We start from the raw sequence: 12,407 nt of genomic DNA, 5'->3' as shown, positions 1-12,407 counted from the left end.
GGCGCCTTTGTTCTTGCCGCCGCTGCCTCCGTGGATACGAGATAGCCGCCCACCACCGAGGGAAAGGGAAGGGTCCATGCATGCCAGACGCTGCTACGGCGGTTGGAGCATATGCTACGTGGTACATACACCCTTCCGCGTGTAGTACAATCCCGCGCTACAGATGCCGCCCCCTTGAAGGCATCGACGGTTGTTGTGCTGTCCAGCCGTACCGTGGCGCGCGAGCCCTTTATTGTTGTTCGATAGGTGCCCGGAGCTCTCGCCTGTGATGATCCGAAAGGTGGGATCGCCATTGGTCGTCAGCAGGACGCACTGCAATGAGAACGACGCGCATACGTATTACGGGGATGTATACGTGTATGTCATGCGTCGTGACGTCTGCGGCGATTTATCCGCCTCCTATTGCATGTGCATTCGTTCTTTTTTGTCTTCTGTGTTTCCACTTGGCGTCGACGATGCAGCCTCGATAGACAAGAAGAGGGAGAATCTAGAGCGTTCAGGAAATTTGCAAGTCGGTAATGTTCATTGTAGAGGCAACGTGCGCCACATTGCAAGGTTCGGTTGTTTCAGATTCACAGGTATACATACAGGCTTTAAAGCCACGTCCCGTCCCGCCAAGCAACCAAGGGACGCATGGTGTACCACCGGAGTTCGGTGGTGTATACACCGGCTTGGATTGAGCACTTGCATTAACTGACGCATTGAAAGCTACTTCTGAAGCGAATTTTGTCAAATGAAAACGTATTTTTTCTGGGCATGTTTTTGGTCAAAATTCTCTAGAAAATGTTTTAATTACTTGTGCACAGTTCATTTTGTGGCGTGAAAGGAGGGCTGAAATCTTCACGCGTCGTTCAGCTGGGCTGCTTTCACAAAGACCGCGCCATATGGAATCTGCACGGAAGAAACAAAAGCTGCTTAAAAAATACAGACTTACTCTAAAGTTGTGGTAGCATGGTTCAAGGTAAGACGGCTTTCAGCGCCCCGATTTATAATTTATTGAGCCTTAATTAACTTTATATTCTTTCAATCGACCGCATCTTCCTTTAGTCATGCAGAAATATGCATCAAAAGGTCTTTTTACTTGCAAATGTGCAAACAGGCGACTCGCCTATATACATTATAAACGTGATTTGTATGTAGGCTATATATAGTCAAGCTTACAAGTATGTTCTCCGTCTGATCCTTTAGAGAGAAAGTTATCGTAATGTACCAAAAGGTGCGACCGTCGCCCCTAAAAAGCATCGGATCTCTGCCTCATACCCTCACGAGTGCCTGCAGAATCAGAAAAGAGGGTGTCACTCTTAGGTCAGGATTGCATTTAACGTCTACATTCTCTGTCGTTACTGGGTTTCCCTTTAGCTTAGTTACTAGTGTTTGCGTCTCGCATTTGCTGCATATAGAACCTCTCCCATAAACAGTCTCTACGTTGAAACAAATGAACCCTCTCCCGAATAAAGAAGAACCATGCTTATTTTTTCATATCTCCTCAAAATACGCTCATTACCAAAACATATATGCTATCCTCTTGTTACAAAGTGCAGCTCCAGAATGTTGTTCAACAATAGACCCCAGTTAATCAGACCCTTGCTACTCCGGTTCGAGGATAAATGCCAAGAGCTGGGAATACTAAATTCCCTCCCTGATATTGAGTCAAAGCACGATCCACTACCGCCATGGTAGATGGTACAGCCCCCTCATTGTTTGTGATTTCACATTTAGTCAGTTTTGTAAACAGAAATACCATGAACATATTTTGCGAGAATTCTTAGCTCTTAAAGAAAGGTACTCAAACTGCACACAGTTTTATGCAGATGGCTCCAAGACAATCAAGCATGTTGAAAGTGCAGTTGTGCAAGGAAAATGGGAAAAAAATAGTAAGACTACCTCAGTGTACAAGTATTTTTACCGCTGAGTGTTATGCACTTGCTATGGCAGTAAGAAAAATAGCCAATGGGAACATCACAAATAGCATTATTTACACAGACTCTCTAAGTGTCTTGACAGCCCTTCATCAGAAAAACACAGTTGCTCCACTGCTTAGAAACATCATAATATATCAGCAACCTCTGCTCAAGGACATAACATTTTGTTGGGTCCCGAGTCATGCCTCCATTAGAAGCAATGAGAGAGCAGGCGTTTGCGCTGCTCAAGCCTATATGAAAAACGAATCAAGAACATAAATATTCCATACAGAGACGGCATGGCGCTAGTGCGCTGTAAACTAAAGGAGAAATGGCAGTCGTCGAGGTGTAGCGAGGTAAATAACAAACTGCTGTTGATGAAGCCGATTTTGGAAGAATGGAAATCATGTCACCATCAAGAACGTTTCATAGAAGTGATTTTGTACCGACTCCGCATTGACCATACGCACTTGACGCATAATTTTTGTTGAGAAAAGAAAACAAACCATTGTGTGAAGAATGCGGAAAGGAACTCACCATAAATCATGTTTTATTTTCATGCACAGGACTTGAAACACAAAGGAAAAAGTATTTTACTAGATTTTACAATGAGCACATTCCGTTCTATCCAGCATTGATTTTAGGTGAAAATGGTCTTGTTGATTTGTAATGTGTTTTCAGTTTTCTAAAGGAAGCAAATATTTTAAAGAAACTGTAGAATGAATACATATACTCCACTTAAATCAAGATACAGCCTTGTGCCTGGCGCCTGAGCCGCTTATGCGCCATTAAACCCAATACAATGCAATACAATACAATACAATACAGTACAATACAATACAATACAATGCAATACAATACAATACAATACAATACAATACAATACAATACAATACAATACAATACAATACAATACAATACAATACTTTTAGCAAATTAAACAGACTATGCGTTGCGTTCCGAGAACTCTTTACCGAGCTTACGGGCCCGCGGTGTGGACTTACATGCAGCTGGCTTAGAGCACTTAGTACTATATCTACAGAAGAAATAAAATAACAAAACAAAAAGGCCAGAGCGTATGGCGAAGCCGGCAAAGAATCACTAGCAAAGAGAAGAAAACTTGGGTAAACCTTTGACGAGTGAACTCCATACGTAACGAAGAGATCGAGGCTATGTTTCATTCCCACGGGAGACGTAAATCATCGCCGCGGGGAGGAGCGCATCGTTAAATATGAATCAGCGACCACGGGCCGCGGTCTCTTCTCGTCTTGCAAAGCGCAGCTGCTTTGCAGGGAGAACTGCCACATGTGCGCTGTCTTCCAAATCCAAGGTAATTTGAGGGTCGGTGCCAAATATCTCGAATGGAAGAGTTGGGCCCCCTTCTTTTTCATCCTCCTTGTCTATATATACGCATATCCCCTTTTATCGAAACCATATTCTTTATTTCTACTTCACTTACGTAACCGCCTTATACTGCAGCACAAGGCTGACATATACGCGAGTCGACACGTGTAGATGTGTGTGAATGTGCGTGCGGGGGGCACTGACGAGGATCTTGTATAAAGCTCTAGGCCTGCCTGCCCCCTTGCCGGATGAGTGGCGCGGGCAGGCTCAAATTGCGAGGCCTGCAAGCAAATTGCACATAATGCCGGGTCGCCGGACTGGTTTGTCGAGCGAGTTTCATCTCGAATGGCAGTATTTGGAGACGGCAGCGCTGAATAAAACAGGCTTCGTCCACTCCCCAACTGCTCAGCTCGGAACTCGAATTGGCTCCCGGCTTTCGCAGGTGCAAAGTGATCGCGATCAAGGAAATCAAGCTGACGGTATGCCGATTCACCTGGGAGTGCATATATATATACGTATACTTGCCGTTTCTTTTTTTTTCTTTTTCTTTTTTTTTTTTTTTACTTTTGCAAGCTTTTATATACGTCTCGCTGGTTATCCTGTCAGCTCAGACTTTGCAAGCGAGTTCTTTGGGACATCGCAGGGACAATGCGCTATGTATGAATCAGCAGACCCGACGTAGAATTCACCAAAAAAAAAAAAAAAAAAAAAAGAAACTTTCTTTTTTGTTACTGCGTACACCAACATCGTCATTCTCTTCGAGTGCCTGGTAACTTTAAGTAATTTGAAACTAGCTGGTGCTCCCTCGAGCATCTTCCCTTAATGTCCACGTGTATGTATGTATACACTGGCCGCCTGATTACAGCCCATAAATGCAAATTCGTTTTCTTTTTCTATTTCCTTTCTTGCTCGTGGCGGACAATTAGCATAGGCGGGAAACCCCAGTGCACAAAGTGTCACGCGAACGAGATAATGGGGCTTAGCGCGGCAATCGAGGAAGATTTACGGCGAATGGAAAACCAGACGCTATATATATGAACTCCTTCGTTCGCTCTAATATTTAGTTAGCGCGCCGTCGGTGCATTTAATTTGTCCTCGTGATACATGTTATGTGTATACGTCCATATTTGCCGGCAGCAGTTCCTGGTGACGTTCTTATTTCTGTTTTGCTTCCTCTTACCGACTTCGCGCGAAAAAAGCGATAAACGATCGCGATACCTGGAATAACGGATATGTACGAATCTAACGCCATCTCACAAGGCTGGCGTAGAAACAAGCAAGCAAGTTTAACTGAAACATAAAGTGCGCACTTAACGCTCCCGCTCGATTGCAATGCCATTAGATGGAGATTGGTGTCGTGTATGTAAAACCAAGGACACGCAGGTGTGAGCGTCCACTGTATAACACCGATGCCTATCGCTTCGCGCGTAATCTATTAGCATGTCCGATCGCTGTCGCGCAATCGAACGCAGACATCTTTTCTGCACGTGTTGGTGTATACTACTCGTTCGCAGCTTGCAGGCCGCCCGAGGTGTCTCCGTATTTGATTACACGCTGCCGCGCTAACAACCTCGTTATTGCACCTGCAGAGTCGTTGAAGCACGCAGCTAAGCGCCGCTTGGCTGATACAGGCGTATACGGTGGGGCTTACAGCGACTCGAAAAGCTTTTTTTGTTGTTGTTGTTGTTGTTGTTGCAGTCTGTAAACTGAAGCCATCCCTCTGCTCCGATGTATACTCATATAGCGGGCTCTAAGGGGAAAAGTTGAACTAGCGTAATGTGTGCCATGCTCACAACCATACACGGCTATATTATATTATATATATATATATATATATACAGGGTATAGGAAAAAACAGGGGTCCTTAAGTGTGTCTGTTTGTTTTCATCTTCAATTATGCCACGTTACATTCGCACGTATACAGCAGGAGGCATGAAGAATATTTGCACGACTGAAAAAATTGCGAGACTGGACAAATTTATGTTGATATCGCTACACGGGAGGCACTAACTTTCTGAGTAGGTCGTGTATAGACAGTTTGAAAACTGCGCGGAAAACGCTTTTGAGGGTCACCCACCGCTTTGGCTCTGTGGTTAATACAATGTACAGCTCTAGCCTTGTGGTGCAGTGGTTACAGCGCTCGACTACTGTGTGGAGGGATGCGGGATCGAATTCGGCCGCGGCGGCCGCTTTTTGATGGACGCGAAACAGAGAGCCGTCTGTGCACGCTGTGCGGCCCTGTCAGTGCACGTTAAAGAACCCCAGGTGGTCGAAATTTCTGGACCCCTTCACTACGGCGTCTCTCATAGCCTGAGTAGCTTTGGAACGTTAAGCCCCATCCAAACCAAACAATGCACTCCTGTTGCGGGCCCGGCTACCTTAATTCCGGCCGTATTGAGGGAACATTTTGTTTGGCAGAGGTGGAATATTACATGCACGCTTGTGTGTGTCGCAATACCGGTGCCCTTCGAGTAATATAGAAATAAGTCACTCTATTATGTATCATGCATAAGGTTTAACTTTGCAGTCAGCGTACAACTTGGAAGATTAAGTCACTCGCGCACCGCATTTGCTAGCTATAAGTTCGGAAATCAGGTGTCATAGGCTATAGACACGAACGAAATATTTGACCATGCGGTGCATGATAAGGGCTTAAACGATCGCCAAGACGGCCTCTTTCAGAATGTGATCGACACAAACATAAAATGATGCTGCAGAATTGTCACATGATGCATCTATCAAAGCGTAGAGCCTTGATTCGGATTTACAGTAAGGGCGCCTCCGGGTCGATAGTTTTAACCACCAGCTGACAAGCTTATTCGATTCAGCCGAGCCGACACTTCAGTTTCTTAGCGCAGGAATAGACAAAAAAAAAAAAAAAAACATTCCCCCAACACGGGTATCGAACCGGAGGCTTGAGAGTGAGAAATGACCGGTAGGCTGCTGCTACCTACGTAACGTGTGTACATATATATACATATACTTCACGTCGCGTACCAAGCGCACACACAGACAAATCCCGAGCCCGCGCACTCGCGTATTCCGAGAGGCATGCAGCGCGGACACCGCGCCCCCTAGCCTATTACGCGCCTCTTAATTGCCTTGTCAATAGTGTGTGCTTTCGACTTGGGGTCCCCGCACTGTGCCCGAAGCTTAATTAAAGTTTGCGCCGCTCGTCTTTGATCTGTGCCGCCCGACTGGCGGTGGGCGTGGCCAACAACCCGTGCGTCACCCCCCTGGGGGGCGTGGCGCTTTGATTGACGCGCAACCATGCGTCGGCATAAGGCCCCATGCTCGCAGTATATACACAGGTGTCGCTCCGACCGAATAAACAATGCTCGGTACGAGACTCAGAAGGCATGCCTCTCCCTTTCCAGCGGCCACTACTCCTCCTGCTCTTCCCCCATAGCGTGCGAGCGGATGATAAATTGCTCGCCGATGCAGCCTTGGGTTTCGGGCGTCTGGGCGAGCGGCTGTGTAGATTTGCCGAAGCCGGGCCTATCTCACTCAGTGTGCGTGCGTGTGTGTATGCACGAAGCATGGCTGCACGCTGCATACGTGTGTCAGACCAGGGAGCCTGGGCGCAACCCAATCGTAGGAATCAAAAAACGCTTTCTTTCTATAAGGATCACACTGCTCCTGAGGTCACGCCGTATTGCCCGCAGATAGCCATCACGGTTCTCTGTGTTTCTTATCTCTATTTGCCAGCCGCACGGCAGCCTCTCTATTTGTACGCCGCGAAGAATTCGGGCGTACATGTGCCTTGTACACCGCCGCTATACCGCATTTGCAGCGGCGTAAGAGTATATTGTGGGCTCACTTGCACAACGCCGCGTTGGAGCGATGTCGTATTAATCTTCGGCGCATATATTGAATGTCATGGCACTGCTCGATAACTCAGGGTTTTCTGTACCCTCAGAGAGAAGTGCAATTTTACTGCTGCGCACACAAATGTCGAAACCGGCGGTAAATATGAACGTATACATATTTATGCGTAGTTCTAGAATCGGCCCCATGCATATGAAGTGCTATTGTTTCCTTACTAAGAGCGGCCAGAACGGCCACCGACAATTGATGGTGCGTCAGATCATAATATAAGTGGGAGTCTGTCGCGGTGTTCTCTTATGACTGAAGCTACCGATTGGTTTACACAGCCGACTCGAGCTCAGTGTAAATGGGGCTGCATCTGGAAGCACGACGCGACAAATCGCAATGCTGTGTAAGAAACTTCTGCATACGTCGAAATGCATAGCTGACTGACAGATATATAGTCACATATCCCCTCAGCCTTTCCTCCAGTTCTGGATCCGCATAATTGTGTCACGCTAAATACGGAGCTGTATCTGTTGCAGTATCTTCCATGCCCCTTCACAGCATCCTCGTGCTGCTCCGGTGCGTGCAACGTCACTTATACGTGACCCATATATATATATATATATATATATATATATATATATATATATATATATATATATATATATATATATATATTTATATATATTAACCCATGGCTTCATTTCACCTCACGTCAAGAAATCACTGAATGCGTAATAATCTTGATATGCTCGTCGAGGAGTGATGCGTTGCTAGAAAAGTTTAGATCCCTGGAAGACTTCACACACCTCGAGTTTCAGTGACAGTCGATTTCCTCATTCGCCCTCATATATCTGGTGATACTCCGTAGTAGTAGTAGTTTCGCTATTTCGCTCAGTTTGCATGGGGCAGGGGAGCGCGCATGCGCCGAAAATTATAGTACTTGCAAATGATCGCAGTATCCGCCGGTTTAGCATCGTAGGCCGTTAGTGGCATCGGCTGGTTTCTTCCTGCAGGAAAGAGAGCGAGAGCGTTCCCATACTGGTTTAAAGCACCCGCAAGTTGCTTGTAAAACTCCGTGCACTTGGTGTAACTTTTTTCTTGTGCTGAATAAACCAAATCTGCATGCTGATACTGGTGCTTTTTTCCCAAAGAAAGGGAGTGTCTCTTGTATATCACCTAACTTTCCAATGTAAAATTTACTCTGCCATGCCCTTGAGAAGACAAAATGTTCCAGAGATATAGGGAACGGAGCTTCTTCGGAAGTCGTTACACTGTTCCGCTGAACCAAACACGAACCGGGGCAAGACGAGAAAGTAATCACTTCGACGACTAGACTTAGTTATTTAACCATTACTCCCACACACCTTCCTCGTCACAGCACGGCGGTCGCTGGAGACCGGCTGAGATGGCCGAGCGGGGTACGGGCCAAGCTCAAGCCGGGCTCAGAGACAGGCATGTGCGTGCCGCAAGGTCGGCATCTGCATCGACGACGGCTGTTGCTTGGAGCGGGCGGGAAGCCGAAGTCCCTTTCTTGGCGCGGAATTGCGTTCTCCGGGAGGGGGGACACCTTCGCGCCGAATTTAATGGGCATCTGGGCGACCTGCGGTGGTCTCCTAAGTATGCGGGTAATGGGCCGACGCGCATCCAGCTCCGGGCCTTCATTAGCTCGCGTGGATGCTCCCTTCTTCAGCAAGGCGGCGGCGGCGCTGAGACAAAGGCGGCAGCGGCACGCTGACCAATGGTCCAGGCGAGGAGGTGGCGGCCGCACCAGCATCCGTGCGAAGAGGGGGCAGCAAGGGCGTGTTCGACGGAGGTGTCAGCTGTCGCGATGCCTCTGCGCAGATAAGCGGCTGGCACAAAGGAACTGCCGACTGTGAAGATGAGAGATGGGGCGCGCTTCCCACAGCGAGAGGGGGGGACCCCCGGAGATTCTATCGCACCTCCTCGCTCCTCTAGGTACCACAGCGCGCGCGCGCCCGATCGCGCGCGCGCGATGCCTCCTCCGCTTCTTTATAATAACGTTTTATCCTAGGCCGCAGGCTGGGGCGAAAGCCCCTTGCAGCTTTAGAGGAGGTAGCTGCCCAAAGAGAAGAGAGAGTGAGAAGCCTATTGCTCTGCGATGCCTTTTTTTTTTTTTTTTCTTCGCCTTCATCGTCGTCGTCGGCGGTGTTGTTGAGCCTGCACTGGTCGCGCCTCTCCTCGCCTTCGGGAGCGGAGCGTGGGCACGCGGCATGCTCTGTTTGCCTATGCCGCCGACGTTCCTTGTTTTCTTTTTATTTTTTGTACACCTTGCTCCGAGTGCCGTCTTGTCCAGGCAACGCAGCATGCTCAATGCGCAGGAGGATGTGTCATCCGTCGTGAGCGTTTGGTGCCCCCATATGCCGCAGCGCATAGCGAGTGCACTTTTCTTGTTTCAGAACTGGTTTGTTTCTTCGAGGTTTTGTTGCCGGGACGGCAACCCACAAGCAGCAGCAACAGAGGCAGCAGTCAGAACCGGGATACCCCTTGGCGATGCCTTTACGGGCCGCCGTGTGTTATGCGTTACGGAGCAGTCGGCCAGCCAGCCAACCGATCGCGAAGGTTCGTCCTCATCCTGGCTGCTCCATTCCCCGCTTCTCTCTCCTTTTCTCTGTCACTTCACCAAGAGAGAGCGATAGAGAGAGAAAGAGAGAAAGTCGGAGCGCCAGCGCCGTTCGTTCCGAAAGAGAGGAGATTCTACAAGCGTGTCCATCTTGCCATCGAGGTGTCGAACCTGCGATTGCGTCGGGTGCGTTCAAAAGCGTGCATGCGATATTCCGCTCTGGCTGCGGCTCCTCGCGAGTACTGCCGCCCGGTATATCTTTTTTAGATTTCTTCTTTCTTTTTTTTTTCTCCCAGCCTCACCCATCCCGTCTCTCTCTCTCTCTCTCTCTCTCCGCCTTCTTTTATTCAGCACGGAATGAGGAGATCGCCGCCACTCTTGAGAGAGCGAGCCATCGCTAGCTTCCTCCTGCAGAATGCATGCTTTGAGATCTTGTTGGACCTGTCGTGCGTCCCTGACGAGGCAAGCCTTCCTTTTGAATGAAGGACGAGTCGAACGAATCTGTCTTAACGATTTGTCTGACGGGCCGCGGATTGCTCGCGGCGTCCACCCGCGTGTCTTGTCTCCGGGAGCAAGGTTTTCGGGGGTGTTGGCTGTCTCGCGCGCAGCGCAGTCGGCCCCCTTTGTTCCTCGTCGTCGCGTGCGCCGAGCTGCGGGGCAGAGCAGCCCCCGGTCGCACTTCACCCACATGATTGGCAAAGCAATGCTGGCACACATCTCGACCGACAGCCGCCGCTGCCGGGCATGCCTGCGTTTAAAGCTGCGACCCCCGCATTGATAAGTGCCCCCTCTAACTGTCAACGCGTGCCGGCTTCACTTTTGCGTCGACGTAGCACCACGTCGCTCTGTCACAGCACATCGGGCCGAGGCGGGTGAGATCGGAATGTTCGGATGCGAGTCTCGCGAATGCCCCGAAGGGTTTCTTCTTTCGCTCCCGACAGGAAGTTTTCGGAGCGTTTGCATTTAATTGGCTCTCTAAGCATGTTGCCATTATATTTATTCGTGTTCCAGTTCAACTGGACTCTATATGACGCTTGGTTCCTTAGGACGATCTTATTTGCTATCGAGAAAGGGGCAGTTCGTCCGTAAAGATCAACTGAAACGACATTTTGGAACAGTTGGGTGCGGAATATCTCGAAAGCATTTTTAAAGATGTCCGAGGGACTGTGTTAAACTCGTGTGTTGCACTTAAGGTAATTACTCACGGTAAATATTTGCTCATAATCAGCTAACCCGTTTACCGTACTGTTCTATTATATGACCTAGGTTTTTTCCTCTTTTATTTTTACAATCTGTTCCCAGGTGGATGGCGCGATTCGATTAATGCGGCAAATATTGATCAGGTTGCAAACAAGGTTGAAATAAATCTTGCATATATTCTCGCGCATTAAAAGAAAAACTATGCAAAGTGGCCACACCCAGCAGTTCTTCAATTTTCCTGCTGAACCATTGCAGCATATATTGTGTAGGACCCAGCTGCGGCCTCTCAGTGTTTCTTCGCGTTTATTGCGGACACTGGGCGATGCATACTTCTCGCATTCGCTTACTCTGGTACATATACGCAGTGGTCCGCGGTTTCTTCCGGCGTATGCATCATTCTAGGTTAAAATCGCATAAATTATTCTTCGTTGCATTCGAGACAATTAAGAAGAGCAAGACATGGAGAGGCAATATGTTTTCTCTATTCCTCCACGCTGTTGGAACCCACGGCGCTGCGGGAGGCCGCATTTCAACGCACCAAAAACGCCGCTCTCAGCGCGCGCATGCTTTGTTGCCACACCTCGAAACAATTGTTTTTTCATGCAAATGGCATTACGGGGGTGCACTATGAGTAGAATCTAAAACGGCCTGTACACGAGAAGTATAACAAACTAAATTGCGCGTAGACGAATAGGAAAATAGAAAAGCATATGTTTAAGAAGCAAAAAGCGACGCGTATATAGGGAGCTTCTTTATAAGCAGTCGCTTTTCAAAGAAGTTTGTTATACCCGGCTGCAGGAGTTGTCTGTGTATGATTCGTGTTTGAGTTTAAGTGGCGCCTAACACCGCACCTGTTATTTGGTGTCGTTAACGCACATTACTATGCATCCGACGAGCTCGCGTTGCTTTCGAAGGCTAATACTGAGGTCCATATTTCTCATGCACGGTTTGGCGAGTTTTTCAGCGCGCGCACACAAATGGAATAGATGTCATGAATCGTATACTTGCATAATTATACGAGGACCTGCGGCTGCGGAGTGATGACAGGTAGAGGAAAATAAATGCTTCAAAACGAATGGAAGCTTCTTCTGGAGCGGGGTATACTATATTGTAATTTTACATATCAAGGCATGCATGGTCCGCAATATAATAATAATAATAATAATAATAATAATAATAATAATAATAATAATAATAATAATAATAATAATAATAATAATAATAATAATAATAATAATAATAATAATAATAATAATAATAATAATAATAATAATATTAGCTAATGTATGTCTTCTTTCTCCGTACTTGTCTTGGTGCGCTACATTTTGCTCCCTTCAATTATGTACCAGCAAGCCCAAGCATCTATAACCTTCTGAATTTAAAGTCCATTTATTCAAAGGGAGTACTTACCGATTTCCGGAAAGCTTTCGACCCTATAAGTCACGAAATTTTGTTCAGAAAGATGACTAAATTGCTGAGGCATAAGAAGTGTATAGTATATCATTAAATAATTAAGCTAGACCTTCGCTAAAGAAAAGGGGTCATGTTTTAGAAGAGTACAGTTC

This window comes from Amblyomma maculatum, chromosome 2 (genome assembly GCF_055883805.1).
Source record: "Amblyomma maculatum isolate TAMU_Amacu chromosome 2, ASM5588380v1, whole genome shotgun sequence".
NCBI lineage: Eukaryota > Metazoa > Arthropoda > Arachnida > Ixodida > Ixodidae > Amblyomma > Amblyomma maculatum.
Note: the sequence above shows the minus strand (reverse complement) of the source record.